Raw genomic sequence first — 23,408 nt, 5'->3', positions numbered from 1 at the left:
TTCTGTCTGTCTATCCTAATCTTCTGTCCTTTGAGATTTTCTAAAAAAAATTATTACTTAAAAAAAAAAAAAAAAAAAAATATATATATATATATATATATATATATATATATATATATATAAATATGTTAATCCTGCCAGAGTGTTCTGTCCTGAATACCATATTTTTTGGCGTCAGAGGTGGTAGACGCAAATATTAAAAGTTTTTGCAAGAGGGTGCTAAACATAAGCGTTTGTAAAGGCTCTGAATCAGAGTGACAAAGCACTGTGAAGCCGAAGCCCAGAAACAGCTATTTATCTCCTACAAATTTGGCATTTGAGATTAATATTGATAAGATTTGGTGTTTCTATTATACAGGTTAGAGACAGTGGACTATCTCTGGAGCAGCTCTCCTCCCGTCAAATGTCAATTCATCATCTGCCCTGTTAAAACAAGCCAAAACATCAGCAGCGGCTAAAATCCGACACCCATTAAACGGTCCTAACAAACTCACACATACACAGAAACTATAATTTTAACTCTAATAACTCTATAATTATACTTGTTAAGTAACATTAGCCATGTGATGCTAACAGTTAGCCCTGTCACTTTGTGTGTGGGTGGATTTTCACCAACTGTCCCTGGCATGTATCTCACACTACCTCAACAGTAGTCCAGTGTTTCCAGAAAAAAAAATCTAAATCTAAAAACTGTCGTTTTTTTATCTTTGTTTGTGTGTCCCTTTTTTTCTCATTCTGTGTCCCCTCGTTCAATTCAGACATTTTGCAGGTCTGTGTACGCAGCAAAGGGACACTAATGATGAGTTATTTATATCCCTCAGCAGAAGATAATTGATGAGTTGATCCAGTCAGACCTGAGTGAGTGACTGCAAACTTTTAGACCCAACACAATGAACAGTTAAGTTTCACTTTCAGTGCGTCTGGTGTACTGCCACTCCGTCTGTAACAACAGCACACGCTGCACTATGAGCATGTGGTCTAGTTAATGACTGCATGTATATTTTAACTTTTTTTCTTTTTTTCCTTCTTTCTTCTTTTGTTGTTTTTTCTTTCTTTCTTTTGTATTTATTGCATTGTTTTTCTTCAAATGTTTTTGGTGATTTTTAAAGAAAATTTGAACATTTTTGGAGATTTTTGTTTTCTTTAAATTTTCTGGCAATTATTTTAGAATTGTCTTTTTTTCTTAATATTTTTAAAGAAAACCAAAGGTTTTTAAATTTGTCTTTAAAGAGATTCAGCTATTTTTTTCTTCTTTTTTAAAACATATTTGAAAACTGCTTTGGAATGCATGTTTTCTTTCAAGAGGGAGGGGCAAGTAGGGGAGCTATGTGCAGCTCTACAATTAAGTAAGATCTGATCCATTTTAAATAGTAAAACTAAAATTAAAATCGATTTGCGCTAGTCAATGCTGATATTGTGGTAGGCCATCACAAATAAATTATTATATCGAAATCAAATACCTAGCTTAAAAAAAACTATATTCGAAATCCTATATTCAGGTCATACCCCCAAAATGTACATTCTATCTCCCTTTTTGTTTCACTGCATTTAAGTTGTAAATGTGTAAAATCACTAAGTAACATTTCTGAAACTCCATGGCAGCTCACTGTGATCTATCCCATCTTTCTAATCCCTTTCAAATAAAATCTGTTTTGTTGACATGGAAGAATTTTTTATGATCTATTAACCATTCATTAAAAAAGCTATTAAGAGATGCATTGCTGATAAAAATAATTATGGGTTGCATCCCATGGGAATTCATCACCAGTATCAGTACCAGATTTCTTATTACAACAGAACAAGTAGGAACACCAACACTAGCAAACATTTGACTTGCACTAGAACTCAGAGCCGTATACAGAGGCATACAGAAGGCTTTAAACAGAGAGATTTTCACAGGCTGCGTACACATACTAAATTTACGAGCCAACATGTTACCACAGCACTGTCTGAGTATATCCCTATCATCTGAGAGACCACTGCTGATGTAATGGCCCAGGTATTTTATCTCATCTAGGGCTGCACCTAACGATTATTTTTTTATCGATTAATCTATCGATTATTTTTTCGATTAATCTATTGATTATTGTCTTGATTGATCTAACTATTGTTTTTTTTATTACTCAATAAATATAACAAATTTACTGAAAATAACATTTTAAACTTAATACACTGCAGGGCATTATTCCCCAACAAAAAGTAGCCCAGTCTGATATGTGAGTGCTGTATTTTCATATTTATATGCACATATTCCTCTCATTTATGAAGTTATACAAGCTCCTGCACAGCTGACAAGCCCATCCTGTAAATATTTCAAAATAAAATGCATTGTATCAGCAACTGATAGCATTCTGTCCACAGAGACGCAGTCAGATAGCTTTTGTTTTGAAAGGGAAGCAAGGAAGTTGAGGTAAAACAAACATCTTTGTATTTCCTCATCTTTGTGACAGAGAGAGACTTTAAACTGCAGTATAAAGTAGTATAGTCAATAAACGTGAGCATCACACGTAAAAAAACGTCAAGCCACCGTTTCTCTAGATGTGCTGCAGCTGACAAGCGCTGAAGGGCGAACAGTGTGCACGCTCTAACTTGATACACAAGCACCAAAACAAAAAACAACACACTCCACGCTGCTCACGCTCTCATTATGCGTGCTGTGTGAAACAGTGCGATGCATCGACACACGTTAAGTGAAGCGATATGTTCACGTAATCGATTACGTTGATTACATTGATTTACTTTGATTACACTGATTTACTTCGACGCGTCGCCCCAGCCCTAATCTCATCAAACACCTAAGAAGCTGTACCAGACAAGAGGAAGTCAGGGAATACCAATTTTCTGTCTTTTTTACTTCTGATAATCATGATATTACCTTTATTTTTGTTATATTTGATGTCCAAATCCATGCCATACTGTAAACAGATTTTCAATAACTGTTGAAGTCCAGCTCTATACGGAGACAAAATGATCAAATCATCTGCATACATAAGGTGATTGATTAGAGAGCTACCTACCATACATCCAGAGTCACGTCTGCTCAATTGTATTGACAACTCATCCACATAAATATTAAATAAGAACGGAGATAAAATACCCCTCTGTCGTGCATGCATCAATAAAACAAACAAACACTGTGGAATTTTGCCTGTGATATTTGTCAAGGATTTCCTTTAAAGCAAAAATGCACATATCAGTGCCATGTTCACGTTTAAAGCCAAACTGATTATCAGTAGTGCAGATGTACCGCTCTAATCCAGACAAGAGAACTCTCTCCAACACTTTGGATAAAATACTGGCCAGGGCTATGGGCCTGTAGTTGTCTGAGCTGTTCAGTTCAGCAGATTTATCTTACAGTAAATAACAGGCACTAGTATGACAGATAACATAGGGTCTGGCAGGATTCCATGGAATAAAAAACCTGTGATACACAAAGCTAACAAAAGACAAAAGACATGTTTTTACTAGCAAATTTTAAGTGCTCTGCAGTTATGTTATCAATGCCGCACACCTTATTATCTTATAGCTTAAAGACTGCTTCTTGTATTTTTTGAGAAGTAACAGTCGCACCTGGATTTCTCTCTGTGCTTTCCACTCTAAGTGTACCACTTTTGATACAATTAAATAGATTATAATAATGTTTTTGCCACAGAGCCACTTACTCCATCAATGTTTGTCAGCAGAGAGGCCTTGCATTTATTCAAGGCTCTAACCTCCTTCTAAAAATCATTGTAGCTATTATTTTGCCACTTCCATGCAAGTGAGTCCGACCTCAGTGCATTCTCATTCTTTTTACAATTCATAGCACAGCACACTATGGCATTGATGGTAGCTCAATGTCCCCCAATAAAGTGTCAGTCTGAAAACTGTGTTCATTAAGATCCTTCTTTGTCAAAATTGACCAGTCCACTTTCTCTGCATTTGTATTACTCTTTACAGATGTTAACATGGGTAGATTATCAACATTTAAAACTATAGACATGGTCGGTAGTGGCCAGTTCATAGTCAATCTTCATGTCCTCTATAGAGTCATGTGCATCAACTGTACATATACAGTGGTCAAGCCATGAGGTTGTATGCCAAGCTTCACTGATATAAGTATAGCTAATGTCAGGCATGAGCACCTTACTAGAGAAGACTAAGCCACCATCAGAGCAAAACTGCATTAGGTGATTAGCAAAAAGAGACTTAGCATCAGACAGATCAGCGTTCACGTCTCCCACAACATAAATACAGGTGGAGGCATTGTCCTGAATATAAGACATTATACAGGCCAATCTACTGAGGCCAATCTACTGAGGTATTCATCCTATCATCATTATAAATAATCAGTTAAAGTGAAGTTACAGTCCAACACAAACTTGATGAAACCAGTGACCAGAGAGAGATATCATTTTCACTCTCAGTATGGTCACCTGCTCCAGAAAATACATGGACCGCAAATGGTAAACGGACTGCACTTGTATGGCACTTTTCTAGTATTTTGACCCCTCAAAATGCTTTCACACTACATTCACCCATTCACACACACATTCACACACTGGTGGCTGAGGCTACCATACAAGGTGTCACCTGCTGCTCAATAATCATTCACAGGCACTCACACTCCGATGGCACCTGGCATCTTGGCATCTGGGGCAAGATGGGGCTCAGTATCTTGCTCAAGGATACTTCGACATGTTGACTTGAGGCGTCAGGGATCAAACCACTGATCTTCCAATTAGAGGACGACCCGCTCTATCTCTGAGCCACAGCATCGAAACTGCACAAGCTAATTCTCTCAACAACAAACTGATGTCTACAGTGATGCAAAGAAAACTGACTCAACAAGGTGAAACCTATAATGGAAACCACTTTGTCACCCACAGATGCTCTAAAAACCAGTCATTTTAAAATCAAATAAACAACAGTTGAAATTAAACACTGAGTGGCGAGACGAGGTGAACCTGTGGGTGTTTCTCTTTGGGGCTGTGTGTATATCATGAGTGTTTCCAGGCTCTCTCACACAAGCATTATAAAATTAGCTAGCACTAATTCCTGTGGAAATGCTTGCATGGGTGAAGTAAATCCACGCAAATTTTTTGTGCCCGAGTTCATCTCCATCGGCAACCGAGCTAATAAGCTTATTCACATGCTCCATCGGACCTGCTTATTTAGTGGTCAGCTGAGCAGAGGTGAGGACATAAGCAGGGTTTAAATTTCATTTTTTTTATTTTTTAAATAACTATTTTTATCACCCAAGCCCACTTGCTCCTGAATGACATGATATGAATGAAATTAGTACAATCCTGACAGCTAAATGCCAAAGGGAAGAAACAGACTGGACAGATAAAATAGAAAGAAGCATGGAGAGCTACTGTGATTGACTAGTGTTAGCATGTTACCAGTTTGCTAGCTTGCCAGCTACAGTCATCTGTCATATAGCGACCATTCACCACATCACCAAGCTTCTTGAACCAAATATTTCTTGCTTTTATACCACATAAGCTGCCTCATGGCTGTCGAGCATGAAAGAGCTAAACAAAAGAAAGAAAAAAAACCTCAGATGAAGAAGTACTTCATCTTGTCATTAGGAATTTCAGGATTCTAATAATGTACTCCTTTTGTAGGGTTTTTCTAAGTTTCGACGGACACTTTGTTTGAAGGGATCTGCACAACAATGACACAACACTGTCATAACCATGACATTACTCAAGGACATGAGGGACTCTTTATGAATGCGCATGACAGGTGTCATTAAGTGTCATTTGGTTAATTATGCTGGCTTGAATACAAAATTGTGATTGTCTGAGATATCTCTGTTATGACCAGGACAACATAACATTTCATAACAGTTCTCATTAAGTTTGATTCATTCAGTTATATGTCATTTTTAGGGCAAACTTGACTTTGTTTGAAATGTCTTTGTTATGACACACTAATCAGAATGACATAATCTGTCATAAACATGACATAGCGGGCCTAATTATCAAACTGAACAAAACTATTTAGCTTTATGTTTTAATATGACATTGAGCTGTCATATGTGGTTGATTGTGACATTGGTTGTGATAAGACTAGTATAACTATGCCATAAATATTTTCTTTGACTTTTTATTAATGTGTCATTAAGTGTGTTTACTCTATCAAATGAGTTTATAAGAGTGTCATGAACATTTTCCTTGACCTCAAGTAAAATGGTACATTTTGACCTTTTCATTAAGATGTCATTAAGTGTTATTATACTTTCAAATAGTTGATAACAGTAATAACAGGATCATGAATATGTTCTATGACCTCAAATAAAGTGGTTCAATTGGAACTTTTCAGAAAGATGTCATTAAGTATTATTACACTGACAAATGAGTTTATAGGAGTGTCATGAATATTTTACATGACCTGTAGTAAAGTGGTACAGTTTGAATTTGTCATTAAGTGTTATTACATTAACATATGAGTTTAAAAACCCGAACAAAAGCATAAGTCAAGAGATAGTTTTTCCTTTACATTTTTAAACAAAATCTACACACAGTGACTCAGGATTGTCATGAGCTTTATGGCGCCATATCTCCAACTTGTAATTCTGCCATGCAGAGTCAGTGTGTTGAGAATGAGCACCAATCTCTGGGTATACAAAGTTTCTTCTATGGCAGACACAATACTGGGCATGTCCAATGGGAAAGATGCTCCTTTTAGGCACTGCAGCCAGCAGTGATGATGGATGTTCTGGGTCTGATATGTTGGCGAATTTGCCGTTTACGGGTATGCCTTGAGCGGTCCCTGACAAGCCCAAGACAAAAGGCAAAATCAGCCACAATGGTACTGAAATTAAAGAGAGACAAAGACTATAAATATTTCCTCTACCTGTGTGGTATATATGCTAAAATGAAGCCAGGGGTCTCAATTATTTGTAAGTTAGATTCTTCTGTTATTTTAACAAGATTAAAAGGCAAGGACTTAAGCAAACATGAATAGAATATTTGGCCTGCATCGTCGTAAAGGCTTTACTTTGTATCAATTTGTAGTCAACTTATTGCCTTTAATCTTATAAAAATAGGTTTACATGTCACTTATTTGTGAAAATAAGGACTCATCAAAATCTGTCTCATCATTGCTCGATTTGTAATTTTAAAACAATTGGTTATTATGTGTCAATAATATTTAATCATTTCTCTGAAATGAAAATATCCATTGGTTAATCCTTGGAATGCTTCTTACAGTGTCCGGTTAATTCAATGTGGCCTGGATCGTATAAAAGACAGACAAATTAGCATACCGACTTTCTTTGGCTATTCACGTGCTTTTGTTCCTTTTTTCAGCCAATCAGCTGCACGTTAAAGAGGAACCACAAACTTAAGCAGCCGCTCCTGCATTTAAAGTAGGGGAGTTACTATTACTGCTACTTCTGAAAGCTGTGTGTGTTTTCATCATTGAATGAAGATGGAGAAGGAAAAATGCACTGCAGAAGAACTAAATCGGGGCTGTTACAGCGCAAATCTTTGGCAGTAGTTCTTGAAGAAGCCAGAAGCGTCTGGTCATGTCGACGCCGATCTCACCTCTGATTCTGAACCCAGACTAGGATATGAAACTGAAGAAATCGACGGGAGCAAAATGCTATGGAAGAAGAACAGAGAATTCTCTCTTGGAGACACAGTTGTGTAGCCGCAAACTTTCTCCAGAGCTAATGTACAACATACGGATGGATTGTCTAACGGCTGAAAGAGAGTGGCAGGACATGAGAATAATTGGACACCTTGAGATGAACAGGCGTACAGTAGTTACTTCTGAGATGACTACATCCACCAAGAAGCCTGCGATAAAAAGAAAGCATCCCCGAACTTGTTATCTGATCGGAGGCAATGAAGTCTGCAGGAATACTTTTCAGTTTCTTACGGGGTGAGTTTTCATTAACGTCCAAGTAATCTACGTTACATGTTCATTCAAAGTCACATACAGGGATTGCAAACTGTTTTTCATGCTAGAAGCTATCTTTTAATAATCCACTGTGAGTTTCATTAATACCCAAGTTATCTAGCTAACTAGTTCAATATTGTCATTTTAAAATGCAATGATAATTACTTCGGAACTGTGAGCATCTGCTATTAATTTAAATAACACACCAACCTGATAATGTGTTTGAATAATGTGTGAATAACACACCCATGGGTACATGAATAAAGTATTGGCTGTCCTCGTGTACGCTAACAGATGTCACTGATGGGTAGACCGGTCGGGGGTTGGATTTAGCAGGTAGCAACCACTGTTACCTGGCTCCCCAGGTAGGTGAGAATCTTTCAGAAACTTTGAGGCTGGATTTCTCACAAAACTAGTTTGAGTGCCTACATTCAAATGGCTACATCTTCTTCAATTATTTTCAGATTTCCATGTGTTAGACATTGTTGGAGAGGTTAGAAACTACACTTTCAGAATCTGTAAATAACTCAAAATGCCCCTCGGGCAACGTGTTCCTGATTTTTCCATGGCTGAACACACAGACACACACACACACACACACATACTTTCCACTCTGTGGAAAGAAAGAATTCCACAGCAAATTAACTACCAAATTTCAGAAAACACGGAGGTCCCCAGGTAATACTAATCCCATGCAAATGGAGTTTTAGACAGAACAAAATGTTTGAAAAGTTGAAACCACAACTGGTGGCAGCTGTGGTGAACCATCTAAACCACTCAGCGTGGTAAAACAACTGACAATCAACAATTCAATAAATGTTTATTGTGATCTTAAATTATATATTTACTAAATTGCTGATTCAGGCTATTCTCACTAACAGTTTGTACATTTTCTTATGAAAAATAAATGCACCCAAATTTGTACATATCCCACATATCCCAAAGGCTGCGATCATATGCACTATGCACTGACGGGAGTAAATTAGGAAGCAGTGACGTGGCCATGCTGCTGTGGTCACAAAACCTCAGGACTTTTCCCCAGAGACGTGTTCCGAACCATGTGAACATCGAGTGAACTCTGATCATTTTAAGGTACGTCCTCACCATGTTTCTTCCAAACCTAACTACAGTAACTTTTCTTGCCTTAACCTAACTAATTTGTATAATAACATACAAACCGCTGTGCATGCTTTTTTGTAGGATATCATACAAACCGGTCTATGAGAATATGCTGGTTTATTGATTTGATTTCAACCTTTCAAACATTTTGACCTGACAAAAGTCCAACTAGGATCAAACTGTTTATTACTATGTCATGTAAACTTTCTGTGTCATGCCTCCCTTGGAAGCCAAAAAAATGCTACACACACCATGCTCACATGAATATAGCTTTAATCAAAAGCAATAATACTGAGGAAACTGAAAGGAACATGAACTGAGTGTTTTATTTTCACACTCTAAGTTTCTGGTATGAAAAATGAAATGCAACTTTTCCAAAACTGCACTCTTTGTCTTTACCAAAAGCCTCAGATTCACAGAGCTTTTTCACAGCAGACATTTTTAGTAGAACTACAGATGGAGAGACTAATATTAACAATGCTTGTTTGTTTTTTTTCCATGCTTTATTAGTGTTCCAGCTATTATAATGCAGTGCAGCTTTTCATATTATTACTTAAACCTGTCTTTGAATGGCCAAATATCTGCTGTGGAAAAGGTCCATTTAACTTTCATGTCATATTTCCCTCATGTGTGCCTAGTTTGGGAATCACTGTTTTTCTCTTTAGGCATTACTAACGACTTTATTAATGATTCCACTGCTGATGACTTGATAGGCAGAGAGATCTTTGCACCTAGCAACCAAAAGCACCACTTATCAATGGTTTATAACTTAGTGATTATTATCATCTTAACTTATCCAAAGAAAATGGTTTATTAACTATAAATTAAGTATGTTATAGTTACGTATGGGTAAAAATGTGCCTTGTCGGAAAGTGGTACCAAAATATTGAGGTGAGGTGAGGTGAGGTTATCTGTATCCAGCATGATGCACAGTGTTCCATATCTGAAGGAAAAACTACAACTCCACACAGAGAAGGTGAATCGCTGGGTGATTTAACCCTTTGAAACCTGGACTGACATCACTTTTCTTGTGCTGCGGTCAGGGGAAAACCTTCAAATCCGGTGCAATTTCTTTATTTTTTATTTTTATTTATTTGTGCTTTGCTTTGAAAACGTGCGGTAAAAAGGGTTTGACCAACTTGGAAAGAAATGTTCTGCAAATTAAAACAAAAGTTAATTTGTGAAATTAAATACAGAAAAACTATAGGCTTATTATAATTATCAGAATCATATATTTGAAATTATTTTATGGAATTATTATTATGCACTATTTCAGGTAATCTTCCTTTTTTAACAAAAAAAAATCATCGTTTTGTGCTAATTTTCAGGTAATTTTCTTGTACTTTTCCCCTTTATTTGGCAGATTTCTTTTTAAGCTGCTGGTCGCCTTCTGTCCATTTTTTTTTTTTTATCAAGCTAACTCAGGTTCCAAAGGGTTAAACGGACAGAAAAGTGCGCTGAGCTGAACTCACTTTCAAGTCTCGCTCTGAGTCCGTGCAGTATTAGTACAGGTTATACTGCAGTATTTTGCTTACAAGGGTGTAAAAAGTAACAAAAGGTGAACGCTTACCTTGTACGTCGTCCTGGGTTCCCTTCCACTCACAGTTTTTTAATCCCCTTGCCTTGTTGTCCTGCTGTCCCGCTGTCCTCTTTCTGTCTTTCTGTCCTCGGTGATTGGCTCCTAATGTCGCTCCATGGCTCCGACTCTTTGGGCGCACCGTGGCTGGTGGAGCAGCCCTGCCTGCCGGGGAAAAACTTCCCCGCAAAGTGTGGCTGTGGGGACGGAGGCAGAGGGGCAGTGAAGGGCAGGAGGAGCGCCGAGGGAGGGAGAGGCGTGAGAGGCAGCGAGTGCCTTCTAAACCTGATCTCCCGGAGCGAAACCCGACTGCCGCCGCGCTGAAATTCAATCTGAGGCGACAGACACTCAGCGCGGCTCCGAGCAGCACATCTCCAGCCCGAGCTGACACGGAATCACCGGAGAGAGCGGGGAGGTGGGGGGAGGAGGAGGAGAGGGAGGAGGAGGAGGGTCCGTGTAGGTATCTTTTGGTCACTGGATTTTTTCATTCAAAAACGGGTATTTAAAAAAAAAGAGTGGTTATTGGATTTAAAAATTCAAAAATTAAAATTGAAATACAACGTATTTTCTTTTTCGTGGTCAAAAGGGAAAAGCGAAATTTATTTATTTTTTTCTGTTTAGTGTATCAAAAACAAAATCACTCAGAATCAGAAACGAAAAAAAGGCTCTTTTTTTCAGTTTATGTGACCGGATGTGGTCATAGCGAGTGAGCCCAAGAAGTTTGAATACCAGAGCGGCTATCACGAAGTGCCCAGAGCTAACCAGACCTGAAAAGGTCTCCAAACGATGGTGAGTTAGTCTTATTTCTGCTTCACAGCTAATTATTGCACTGTAACGCCGTTGGCTGTATGTTGTGTTACTGTGATGTTGCTGTGGAGCTAACATTATGCTAGGGCTGGTTGGCATTGATTTTTTTTATTACAAAAAAGCACATGCAAACTTTTTTGTTTTGCCAAATAGAAACTGCTGTACATAAGTTTTCATAGCAAAACAATTTATCTGTCTGGTGATTATGTGTCTGTCAACTCATGGTTGTTAGAAAACAATGTTGTGCCTGTCACAGCTGAAGTTGTGGCACTGTCACTGTCACATAGTGAAATGGCAAAATACCTCTAGAAGTGAAAAAACTTTCAGATCACACATCTAAATATGTCTGCTCTTTCTACAGGCCCGACATTACCATTGAGAGAGAGACTGGACTTTGCATCAGGGATCAAATATCAGCACTATTTAATCTTATTTTAATATTTAACAAACTTTGTAGCATGATGCATATATTTGGAAATAATCTTACTTTCTATATCATTTATTTTTAGCGGAATCTACTGCACATATTTTCGAATACATTTTTTATTTAGATTTTTTATTCTCTTTGCTTATATATAGAATGATAGCAAACTGTAAAATGTCACAATTGTCTCCTGGGGATCAACAAGCATTTATGATTCTATTCCAATCTTAAGTTTGCTATTTACCCATGTATTGTACCCACCTACCTTGTATTTCAGTCATCGCCAAATAAAACTTGAAAATAGGTATATATTACTTAAAATATATACATATATAAGTGTCATTATTTGTTTTCACAAGCTTCCTTCAGGTATTACTTTTGAGACATTATATTCCAGTACTGTGAATCCCAATGCTACAAATGTACGTATTTATATTGTTTAAATTTGGTTCAAAAGTTGATAATAATAATAATATATTTTTAATATATATAATAAGGTGTTTGATTTATGCCAGCAGAAACAAGTCACTTTGTAAAACAAATTTAATTATAGAATAGTAAAGTTACATTACATACATACATACATACATTTAAAAACAATTTGGAGATATAAGAGCTGGCTAAAACACAATCTATTTACAGTACAGCACTAGTATTTAGTTTATTTAGGTATTTATTCAGTATTTACAAGAAATAACAGCAGTAGTATTGTCGGTGAGGATCTGGAAATCGGTAAAGAACGGACCAGCTACCTTAACCTATGACCACTTGTGAGGGTCCCACACTGCCATGTAACATGATGGGACTGTCTGCTGTCCTCCCTACATCTGGAGGGTCAGCTACAGATCCCCCTGTCAGGCGCAAGGCTCCCTCCTGCAAAGGCCAAGGTCCTTGGATGTTTGGTCCACACAACGCCCCAGCTCCCAATCCAGTGTCACTCTCTCAAAATAACTGTATCAACACAGACAACATGTCAGTGAGCTTGTAAAATGACAAATGTAGATAGGCTAAGCTGCTAGCTTACAGGCCTACCTTCTATCCGGCTGTAGTAGCTAATGTGCTAGCTAACGTTAGCTAAACAATTCAATATGAAGCTAATGTTAACGTATGTTCAAGAACACTGTAACATTACCAGCATCACATAGACTGCTTATTTATAAATTCACAGGTAATGTAATGAGGACCATGTCTATCTGAAATATAGTTGTAATCAGTTATATTAAAACACACTTTTTCTGGTTTTATTGCTGGTACTTCGTTCTTAGCGGTGTATTTGCCATGTCCTCTCTCTGGCCACATCGGTTGCATGGATCTATTATAAATCTGGATACAGCCGTGGGGGCAGGACCTCGTTCATCCCTATGAGAGCTGCTCTAATAGATCCATGGAGCTGCTCAGTGGCACATGAAGCAGAGAAAACTCTTTTTCCGGGTTTAGAAAAGTATAAAATACCTGGATCTACTGGCCCATAGAGCATGCGTAGAAGTGATTAACGACAGCTGAACACGGCCAAGTGCGGCCGAGTTACCCGAGTCGAGTGCTCGAAGCGAACAGCGCTTGTTTACGAGCATTGCTCTCGTAGTAGCTTAGCTTATTAGCAACAGCAGCTAATCGCCGGTATAACAACAGCGGTGCTGTCGTTTTAATATTTACGTGATAATGGTATATTTATCTCTCTCTACACACACACACACAAATATACATACATGAATACAGACCGTAGACTGTATGTACGGTCTCTGATACAGAGTGGATGTGTTGTAAGATGGTAAAAATGATGAATTATAATTAAAAAATATCCATTTCTACAGCTGGCACAAAGCCTGTGTAGTGTCAGGGACTCTAAGAGTTACATGCGCGTTCACGCGGTAGAGTCCCGCGGGTCCAATGCACGTTCATTTTATGTCTGGAGAAATACTTTATTCCAAATCTTGATTCGGAAAATAGCACATTTTACATCTTTAGGACTTAATGTTTTTAATGATGGCTATTAAAAAATGCTTTCTGAAAAGTCGACATGTCTAAAAAAAATTATCCAGTGATTTACGGAAGTCTCTTTCCCAATGTTAAGCAAATGGGGAAAAGTCTTTCTGGGCCAGTGTGCATCACATGATGCTGTTGTTCCACTTTCGGCAACTATATAAATTTTGCTTCAGAGGGTGGCGCACTTCCTGGAGGCCTGTTCAGTGGCGCATGACGCCCTCTTTGAACTCTTTTTGCGGGTTTAGAAAAGCATAAAATACCAAACAGTGCTTGTTCATGAGCATTCCTCTTGTAGTAGCTTAGCTTATTAGCAACAGCGCTTAACGACGGTATAATAACAGCGGCACTGTCAGTTTTAATATTTACATGATAATCAGATAATGGTATGTTTATCTCTCTCTATACACACACACACACAAATATACATACAACTTACCACTATGTAAATTTTGCTTCAGAGGGTGGCGCACTTCCTGGGGGCCTAATCGGCTACTGTAGGTGCAAGCCTGCGCATGCATGAGGGCCTCCTCTGCAGGGGAGGGGCTGTAGAGGCAATGTGAAGGCAGATCCACCCTGGCACACTGCTGCATCCAGTCACAGAAAATGAAAAAACTGGCTTTTTTTCGTCTCTGCCTTTAAGTTATTTTGTTTTTTGATACACTAAATAGAAAATGAAATTCAAATCAATTTTTTAGTTTCACTTAGCCCTTTTGACCATGAAAAATCCAATAACCACTCGTTTTTTTATTTTAGTACCTATTTTTGAACGGAAAATCCAATGACCAAAAGATACGCGGACCTGGTGTACTTGGCGGCCAATGGATTTTCGTTTTGAAATGAGAAAACCAAAATCAGCAAACAAGCTTCTTCTTCTTCTAATATCATTCCTGCAGGCTGTATACTGAGAAGTATAATGCTGCCCTCCACAGTCTAGGAGTAGGTACTTAACTGACATCCTAAAGTAAAGCGTTTCAGCAACAGGTTGAGGGTCTGATACAGAGGAAAGCACCGAAGTAAAGGAGAAAGATGAGAGTCCCACATCTGATAGCTCGCTGAAAAGCTGTTGCCTTTCACTCCTATAGTTGTCGCAGGAAAAAGCAGCATAGTGAACTGTTTCCTCGTGTCCACACACACACAGACTATCAGGATGTTTGCTAATGATTTTCAAATAGCTGGCAAGGCCACAATGACCCAGTCTTAACCTAGTGAAGACCACCTCATCCTTCCTCCAAGATATTCGGCGCAGCCTCTTCCTTTTGATTGATCTTTGCAAGGAGAAATAATGCCTGTCCCTTTGCTCCTCATCCATTCCTTTTGCCACTGAAGGTCTAAGTTGTCTTTGCAGAGGTTGTTGACTTCCCCTTTCCCCAAAGGGACTGTCAAATCAACACTATGCCGCAAGAGTGACTCTTTTGCCAGTTTTTCAGAGATTTCATTCCCTTTGACAACTGTGTGCCCTGATACCCAAAAAAGCCTAATGTGACACCCTGAATTCCCAATCTGAAACAGGCCACACATAATCTCCATAAGAAAATCAGGGCGGGATGCAGTTTTTCCCTATTTTAATGCCAAAAGTTGGAGCAGATAACACAGTTCCAGGGTTTTACCTCCCCAACCCACCATATGGCCCATAAAATCGCCAAAAGTTCATATGTGAACAAGGACAAATTATTGGCGATACGGACACTTTGTTGTATCCGAAGGTTTGCCACATAATGCCAAACCTAGCTTTCCCAGAAAGCTGGATCCCTAGACCCATCTGTGAAAATCTTCACATATTCTTGCTGCAGCTGACTCACATATTCGCCAGAAAAACAACCAGGAAGTTTCTTACTGCACATCTGGTCAAATAAAGATAGGTCAACTTCAGGTCCAGGCAGAAACCAATAAGGGACAGGAGACCAAACGGACCCAAAAACATTTCCCTGCTCAAGCCCATTGTCAACTGCAAGCTGTTTAATGTGTTGGAAAAAATTAGATTGCCTCCCCTGACCTGCAAATTCCCAATAATTTTCCAGAACACATATTGCAGCAAAGATGAATTTATGACCACTTAATTTACATCAATAATGAAGCCCTAGTTTGCTTCTCCTGATTTGCAAAGGAGACTCCCTCATTTCCACAAGAAGAGCCGATATTGGGGTTGTTCTAAAAGCCCCACAACAAATTCTTAGGGCCTTTGCCTGGACTCTATCCAGTCTATTAATAACAGATTTAGCAGCAGCGCCAATCACAACACTCCCATAATCCAGTATTGATTTTATCATTGCCTGATAAACCATAGACAAGGTCTCCCTCTCAACCCCCCAGTCACTTCCTGCTATGCTTCTGAGGATGTTTATCACTTTCTCACATTTACAAATGACTTTTTCTATATGAATATTCCTAGTTAACTTTTCATCCATCCACACCCCCAAAAGTTTAAACACATTTACCCTTTCCAAAGAACAAGCATACACTGATCGGACACAATCAGGAATGTTCTTTTTAAGACCAAAGATCAGAAACTTTGTTTTAGCAGCAGAGATCTTAAAACCCCACCTATCCGCCCACTGCACTACCTGATCCAAGGCCCTCTGACTGTGCAAAAACAAATGCTGAATATTTTGACTTCTCTTCCAGAGGGCGCTATCATCTGAAAACAGGGATTTGCCCAAGATATTGTGAACATTCTTAAAAATATCATTTATCATGACACTGAAAAGGACTGGACCAATTACTGAGCCTTGGGGTGTGCCATTCTCAGTGTCAACAGTATCTGAAAAGGCTCTCCCAACTCTCATCTGAACTGATCTATGGTTAAGACAATCTTTAATCCAAAAAAACACCCTGCCTTTAATTCCTGCATCATGGAGTTTGATTAAAACACCCTCCCTCCACATTGAGTCATATGCTTTTTCAATATCCAAGAACACTGTCAGTACAACTTCCTTGTTGATAATAGCTTTTCTAATGTCCTGATCCAGGACTGCTATAGAATCCAGAGTACTCTTTCCAATCATGAAACCATTCTGATAATTTACAAAAAAATCATTTGTTTCAAGAAAACACACCAGCCTATTTGTCACCATTCTTTCCATCACTTACATATCACAGATGTTAAAGCTATCGGGCGATGAGACAAAGGACAGGAAGGATCTTTACCTGGTTTTAATATTGGAACCACAACTGAATGCTTCTATTTTGTTCGGCAGCTTGCCAGCCTCCCTGATATAATTACAGAGAGCAAGAGCTTCATCCAAAACTATACCATCTAAATGTTTAAGCATTTCATAACTTATTTCATTCTGACCTGAAGTGGTATTTGCTCCAGCCCGCACTGTGTCTTTGAAAGAGACATGTTTTTCAAAGAGAAAAACACATGATATGAGCTGTTGTCTTCACATTCATAATCTAATTTCCACTCCTCTGCCTTCAGGACTTCCTCCCTCCTCCTAGTGCCCTCTTCAACCAGTGACTTTGAGTTGTGGACATCCTGAAAAGCCTTAACACATATATCTGCTTTAACTTTACTATTAACAGCCTCATTATGACCAACATTCATAATGGACATTTCTGTCCTGACAAGCTTTCCAGACATTCCATGAATTCTGGAACATATTTGCTGCACTGGCGTATCAGGACTTAGTGTCTCACAAAAAGTCCTCCAACTCTGTCTCTTTGCATCCTTAACTGTCTTCCTTGCTTGTATTCAACTGCATTCTCCTGAGTAGGGCTTCTACGTAAATTCTTAAAAGCTCGTTTCTTCTGTCTTACAGCTTTATCGCAGTCCCTATTCCACCACGGAACAATGACACGATCCTTGGGGGTTGCTCAAAAAGAAATTGTCACTGAGGCAATACTCAAAATAATTTTGGACAAGGATTCATCATGCTCATCTATGGATCCATCATTACGCACTTCTCCTAGTGCCACTGCTGTAGCTTCCTTAAACTTACCCCATTCAGCCCTGGCAAAATCAAAGCTATTAGCTACTATCACAAAAATCCATAGTAAGAGATCCTCCAAATCTGTTTAAAACAGGAAAGTTATCACTGCCCAAAGAATCTTGACCTAAAACATCTCATTCCCCCACTCTTGCTAAGGCTGGGGATGCAAGAGTCAGATCTAGGCAGGACATATGACGTGAATTAATTTCAAATCTGGTAGGCCTAGTGTCATTCAAAATAACCAGATTTGCAGCTATCTAAAAGGTCCTCAATGACAGCACTGTTTGTATCCCAGTGAAGACTCCCCCACAAGGGGTTGTGGGCATTAAAATCACAAAGATAAAGACAACAGGGGAGGTGACGTTGTGAACAATTTCCTCCAGCCTAGACAAAATCAGAGGTTAACATGGATTATAGAAATTTACTGAACTCATTTTCCCTGAGAAGTCCACACTTCATCTAATATGCATTCAAAAGACACCTCACACTCAGTAATTTTATACTGAACCCCAGTCCTGATAAATGTGGCTCACCCGCCACCCGTGCTATCATCCCTGTCCTTACGCAGACATGCATACCCTGGAATGACAAACTCTAGGCAGGGTTTTAGCCACGTTTCTTGGACACATAAAAACTCAAGATCACGAATCAGTTTTTTAAACTCCTGTTCAGTGGCAATCAGACTTCTTGCATTCCACTGAAGGATGCAAAACATAACAGGAATTAAACAACAAAGTCCCCAAAGAGGTCACCCCCATCCTTATACTCCCCCTCCTCCTCATCCCCCCTCTCACTGTAGCTTGCTCTCATAAACTCGTGCAGGGCCCAAGGGGCATAATCCTTTAGCCCCAAAAATCTAACAGCTGCTTCAGACAAAAACTTGATAATATCAGACCTTGACTTCTTGATGACAATATCATCCTGATTAGCTACAACAGACTAGGGCAAATGGGACACCATAGAATCGACCACTGGTGGCCTTCAAAAACCGCTTGGGCTGCGAGATCCTTCCACCTTTTTTAACGCTTCAACATAGTAGATTTTGTGCTGATCCCTGACTCCCTGAACCTGTTTTTCTTTAACAAAGCGACAACACTCTTTGAAGGAAGCCATATGACTTCCTCCACAGTTGCAACATTTTGGAAAATCATGATTCTCACCACACTTTTCACACCGCCGAGCTCCCCTACATGAAGCAGCCATATGCCCATACCTTTGACATTTGAAACATCTCAGTAGGTACTATCATCCTCATCGTAAAACAATTTGAGTTGACTGTCATGTCTGATGTGGATGAATGGGTATTAATGAATACTGTAGAATACCACTGGAATGAAAGACATACAAGTCTGTATCCTTCAAGAGGCTATAAATTACAGTCTATGGTAGACAGACGTTATAGCACAAGTTTACCTGAGTGGATCACAAGTTGCCACAGCTGAAACGCTGAGAGCCAGCAGGGTATAGACAACTCAGACTCTATATTTCTCTCCTAGGTAGGCCTGTATAGACTATGAATTAACCTCTCACATCTATACATCAGATTAGTAATAAACAAATAAAAGACTGACCACAGAACATTTTACAAAGGATTTATTGATGTTTGCAGTGTTTTGAACAGTGATTGACACCTACTTTATGATTTCTTCACGCTATGTGTGGAGCTTGCTGTGGGTAATGTGTGATCCGCCTAGAATAACTTATACAATAACATAACTGATACGACGTTCTATATGTAAACAGACTTGTATGTCTTTCATAAATCAGCCAATCAGCGCTTCTGTCCACCGGGTATAGCGCCATTACGGCATTGATAGTTTCCAGTCTGTGTATCATTTGTTCAATTAATATTCAATTGAGAATCAAAAAACAATAAATTACAAAACATGTCCTTTTCCGTTTTTCCTTTTTGAAATGAAAACAAATATATGATTTTTTTTTTTTTTTTTGTAACATACCATTTGTTAATCAGGATCAGATAAAGGAAAGTTGAAATACGGGCCACGGACCGAATTAGATTTTATTATTTGCACAACAAATTTTTGTACTATTCTCTAATCCATCTTTTGTGTACATACTATTCTATTACTTAATTATTATTATGTGTACATACCCTATTTCCTCTATGTACATACTTATTTTATTACTTATTTATTGTTATTGTTATTGTTATTTTCTTTGTTACATTTCACTTTTCTTTTTTCATGCTGCTGTAACATTTGGAATTTCCCCCAAAGGGGGATCAATAAAGGAATATTCTATTCTATTCTATTCTATTCTATTTAATTTGTCTGATCTGCATGACGCGGAAGTTCGTATTTTTGATGCTCCTATTGGACAGAGAGCTGGAGAGGGCGGTGCAAGGTAAGTTTTCCTGTTTATATAGGTCTACAGTTAATCAGCTGGCCTGATGTTCCGTGCATAGCCTACTGTCTATGAATTAAAACACTGATTAAATGGCTATTTCTCTCATAACAGACCATGTGGACTGATGGACGCAAGTTTAATACTGGCTATCTGTCTTCAATGGAAGTGCATGCAGGAGAGGGTCTCTGAGAATTTTTCCAACTCGACCCTCTCCTGCATGCACTCCCACTGAAGACAGATAGCCAGTCATAAACTTGTGACATTAAGATGGGCCAGTCTGTTATGAGATAAATAGCCATTTAATCAGTGTTTTAATTCATAGACAGTAGGCTATACATGGAACATCAGGCCAGCTGATTAACTGTAGACCTAAACAAACAAGGAAACTTACCGCATATATTGAGCCATGCACCGCCCTCTCCAGCTATCTGTCCAATACATGCCCTTTTCGTTTGGGTCCGTGCTGAGCACAGAATCTTCTGACACTCATTTTGGGGCATTGCTGGATATCCATCTGCTGCAGCGTGGAAGAAATTTCTGAGTGTGTCTTGCCAGCTTCAAACAACTCCTTAATAACATGCACGCGTGGCTCCAGTGTGGCCATGGTGTTAAACTAAACTGCCCACAGTCACATCTCTCCTCTTAGTTTCTAACTTTGCAAACAAAAAATATGAACTTCCGGGTCATGCAGATCAGACATATTAAATAATAAAATCTAATTCGCCCCGTGGCCCATATTTCAACGTTCCTATATTGGATCCTGATTAACAAACGGTATATTGAAAAACAAAGTAATTTTCATTTATTTGTTTTTATTTCAAAAAGGAAAAAATGGAAAACAACCTGTTTTTTAATTAATCGTTTTTTGATTCTGAATTGAATATTTATTGAACAAATGAAACACGGATTGTTTCCCAGGTCACAACAAGAAAAGCATTGTAAAATTGAGAAACTAATTTAGTTTATTTCCCAGTTTCCATTTATATGTACATAAAGAAAATCAGATAACGGATTTTTTGTTGTTGTTTTGTTGCTGTGGATTTTCAGTTATCAAAACAAAAAATGGAAAACGGGTTGTTTCCTGATTTTGGTTTTCTTATTTCAAAACCAAAATCCGTTGGCCACCAAGTACACGGACTGAGAAGGAGGAAGAGGAGGGGGGCGTTTATTATAAGGACACCAAGCAAGCACCTTCCAATAAGACAGGTGGATGTGCGCCTTTGGATATCTCTGTCATTTTTGTCCCCCCAGGCCACAGCGGAAATCTCCCTGTAAGTGCACATACAGGAGACTTTCTAAAGGAATTCAAGCTCAGTGTTGACATGGAGCTGTTCATAATCAGTAGAGCTAGTTATAAATAGCAAAAATACAGTGAAGCCTGCTGCAATTTAATAAAACATCTTCACTTCCAACTGCCGTCTGGTAAAAGGAGGATGGAGCCTGAGACTTAGCGTCCATCAATACAAGTCAAGTGTAGGAGAAAGCAGCTTTTACAGCATCTTTATTTAAACTTATGAAAGATTGATGGTCAGCAAAGAGAGCTGCACAGACAATTTTGTTGGCTTATATTATAACATGTTATATAATGGGACAGTCTGAAAACACAAATACTGAATACCTATTAAATACAACATAGAGCAAAATATCCCATGAAGCTACACTATGTTCACCTCACAATGCTGAAATACTGATGTGCAGCAGGTAAGATAAAGGATACCTGCTTAACATTTTAGTCAAGCATGTTAGCGTGCAAACATTTCAACACGTTCTCATCCCTAAACGTCACATGCTGCTGTTTTGCAGTGAACTACCACAACTACATATTATTCTCTAGGTATCCTTCTGCATCTGCTGTTGACTTTCTGGGATAGCGCTACCGTGATGTCAACAGGGGCATGTGGTGGGATTACACCAGCCGGTTCTCACTCCAAGCTTATCAAACAGGGCCTCTCTGTCACTGCTTTCAGCTTACGAACATGACACCAGAAGCCACCTTCCACATCTAACCAGAACGCGGCTGGCCGACCTCAGTTGAGGATGTGTTCAGACAGAATTAGTGGTGCTGTTATCATTTACCAGCGGACAAGCAAAGGGCACCGGGCGTGTCCACATGCAACACACATGGTCACACTGGTCACATGTGCATGAAATGCAGAAGGACAGTGTCAGGTATTAACGCTACCTGTAACTGTGTAATATATGGAGCATGAGTGCGCTTGTAGGACTTGTGGGTGGGGGTAGATATGTCCCAAAAACAACTGACTTTCATGCGGGAGTCCAGATTTCGCTTCCGGTATGGATGTGCATGGGGTTTTTTTGTATTTTTTTTTGTTGTACACCTTACCATGTGCCTTTTTTGCCTTAACATAACCATCCGTGACTTTGTTGCCTAATCCCAACCATCACGACAGTCCACGCTGTCAGGGATCGTGCTTCATCCCACCGTGTACATTTGTTAACATCACCATAATGGCATCCCGGAAGGATGCCTAATGTGTCATAAATACACATGTAAGGTCACTGACAGAATGGCACCATGAGACGAGTTAAGATATGAACATGTTAATAACACTGCATGTGGTTATGTCAAGACAACAACAGCACATAGAAACCAATGCCGGGATGTCAACAAACGTACATGTTTGTATGGAAAGTTAGGATTAGGGGAAGAAGGCATGTTGTAAGGTTTAGAAAAAAAACATGACATTCAGACAGGAAGCAAACACCAGACTCCTGCATGAGAGTCCGGGAATTGTCAGACCCATCAGCCATCCTTTCTGCCTGCCCTATAGGCATCATTGCACTCCTTTATAATGTCATTACTGCCAGTGTTTCAACCTGACACTGCTGTGTTTCATGTGGACACACTGCTGACTGAAACAATGAACTAGAAATAAACTTGTCAGTGCTCTTTTGTGGATAAAGAAGGGTTTTGGCATCCCTGATACTGCCATAGACAAAATGTACTGTCCATAGGTCTAAATTACCTCAAACATATCTTTGGCATTCTGTACTGCAACTTATCAGCTATTTGTAAGTTATAAGCTATACGTTATTGTCCAGCTGCTTTAATAGGTGGAGTCTATTTGTTTTGAATTACAGCTGAATTTTGTAAAATAATAACACATGATCTCATCATCATAATGTAACCATACTTTGATTTATACCATAATATTGAACTGATGCCATAGAGTGGTGGAGGGATGACCTTTATTTGTAGGCTAGCATGGAAGTTAGCATTGCCCTGGTTCCCTCATCAAAAAGCCTGTGGGATTTTCTGTTGGATTTTCAATTATTGCAGAAAATAAGA

General features: G+C 38.8%; 1 protein-coding gene across 1 annotated transcript in view; it reads right to left on the bottom strand.

Moving 5' to 3' along the window:
* Window positions 1-10,928, bottom strand: part of LOC121942216 (SH3 and multiple ankyrin repeat domains protein 1-like) — a 255,555-nt gene extending 244,627 nt beyond the window's left edge. Inside the window, exon 1 of the mRNA XM_042485361.1 lies at window positions 10,583-10,928. The gene's annotated coding sequence lies outside the window, so the exon portion shown is untranslated. The remainder of the gene's footprint in view (window positions 1-10,582) is intronic.
* Between the last annotated feature and the right edge of the window lie 12,480 nt (window positions 10,929-23,408).

Source organism: Plectropomus leopardus, chromosome 1, assembly GCF_008729295.1.
Source record: "Plectropomus leopardus isolate mb chromosome 1, YSFRI_Pleo_2.0, whole genome shotgun sequence".
Taxonomy (NCBI): Eukaryota; Metazoa; Chordata; class Actinopteri; order Perciformes; family Serranidae; genus Plectropomus; species Plectropomus leopardus.
The sequence above is the reverse complement of the archived record's forward strand: the minus strand, read 5'-3'. Positions and strand labels throughout refer to the sequence as shown.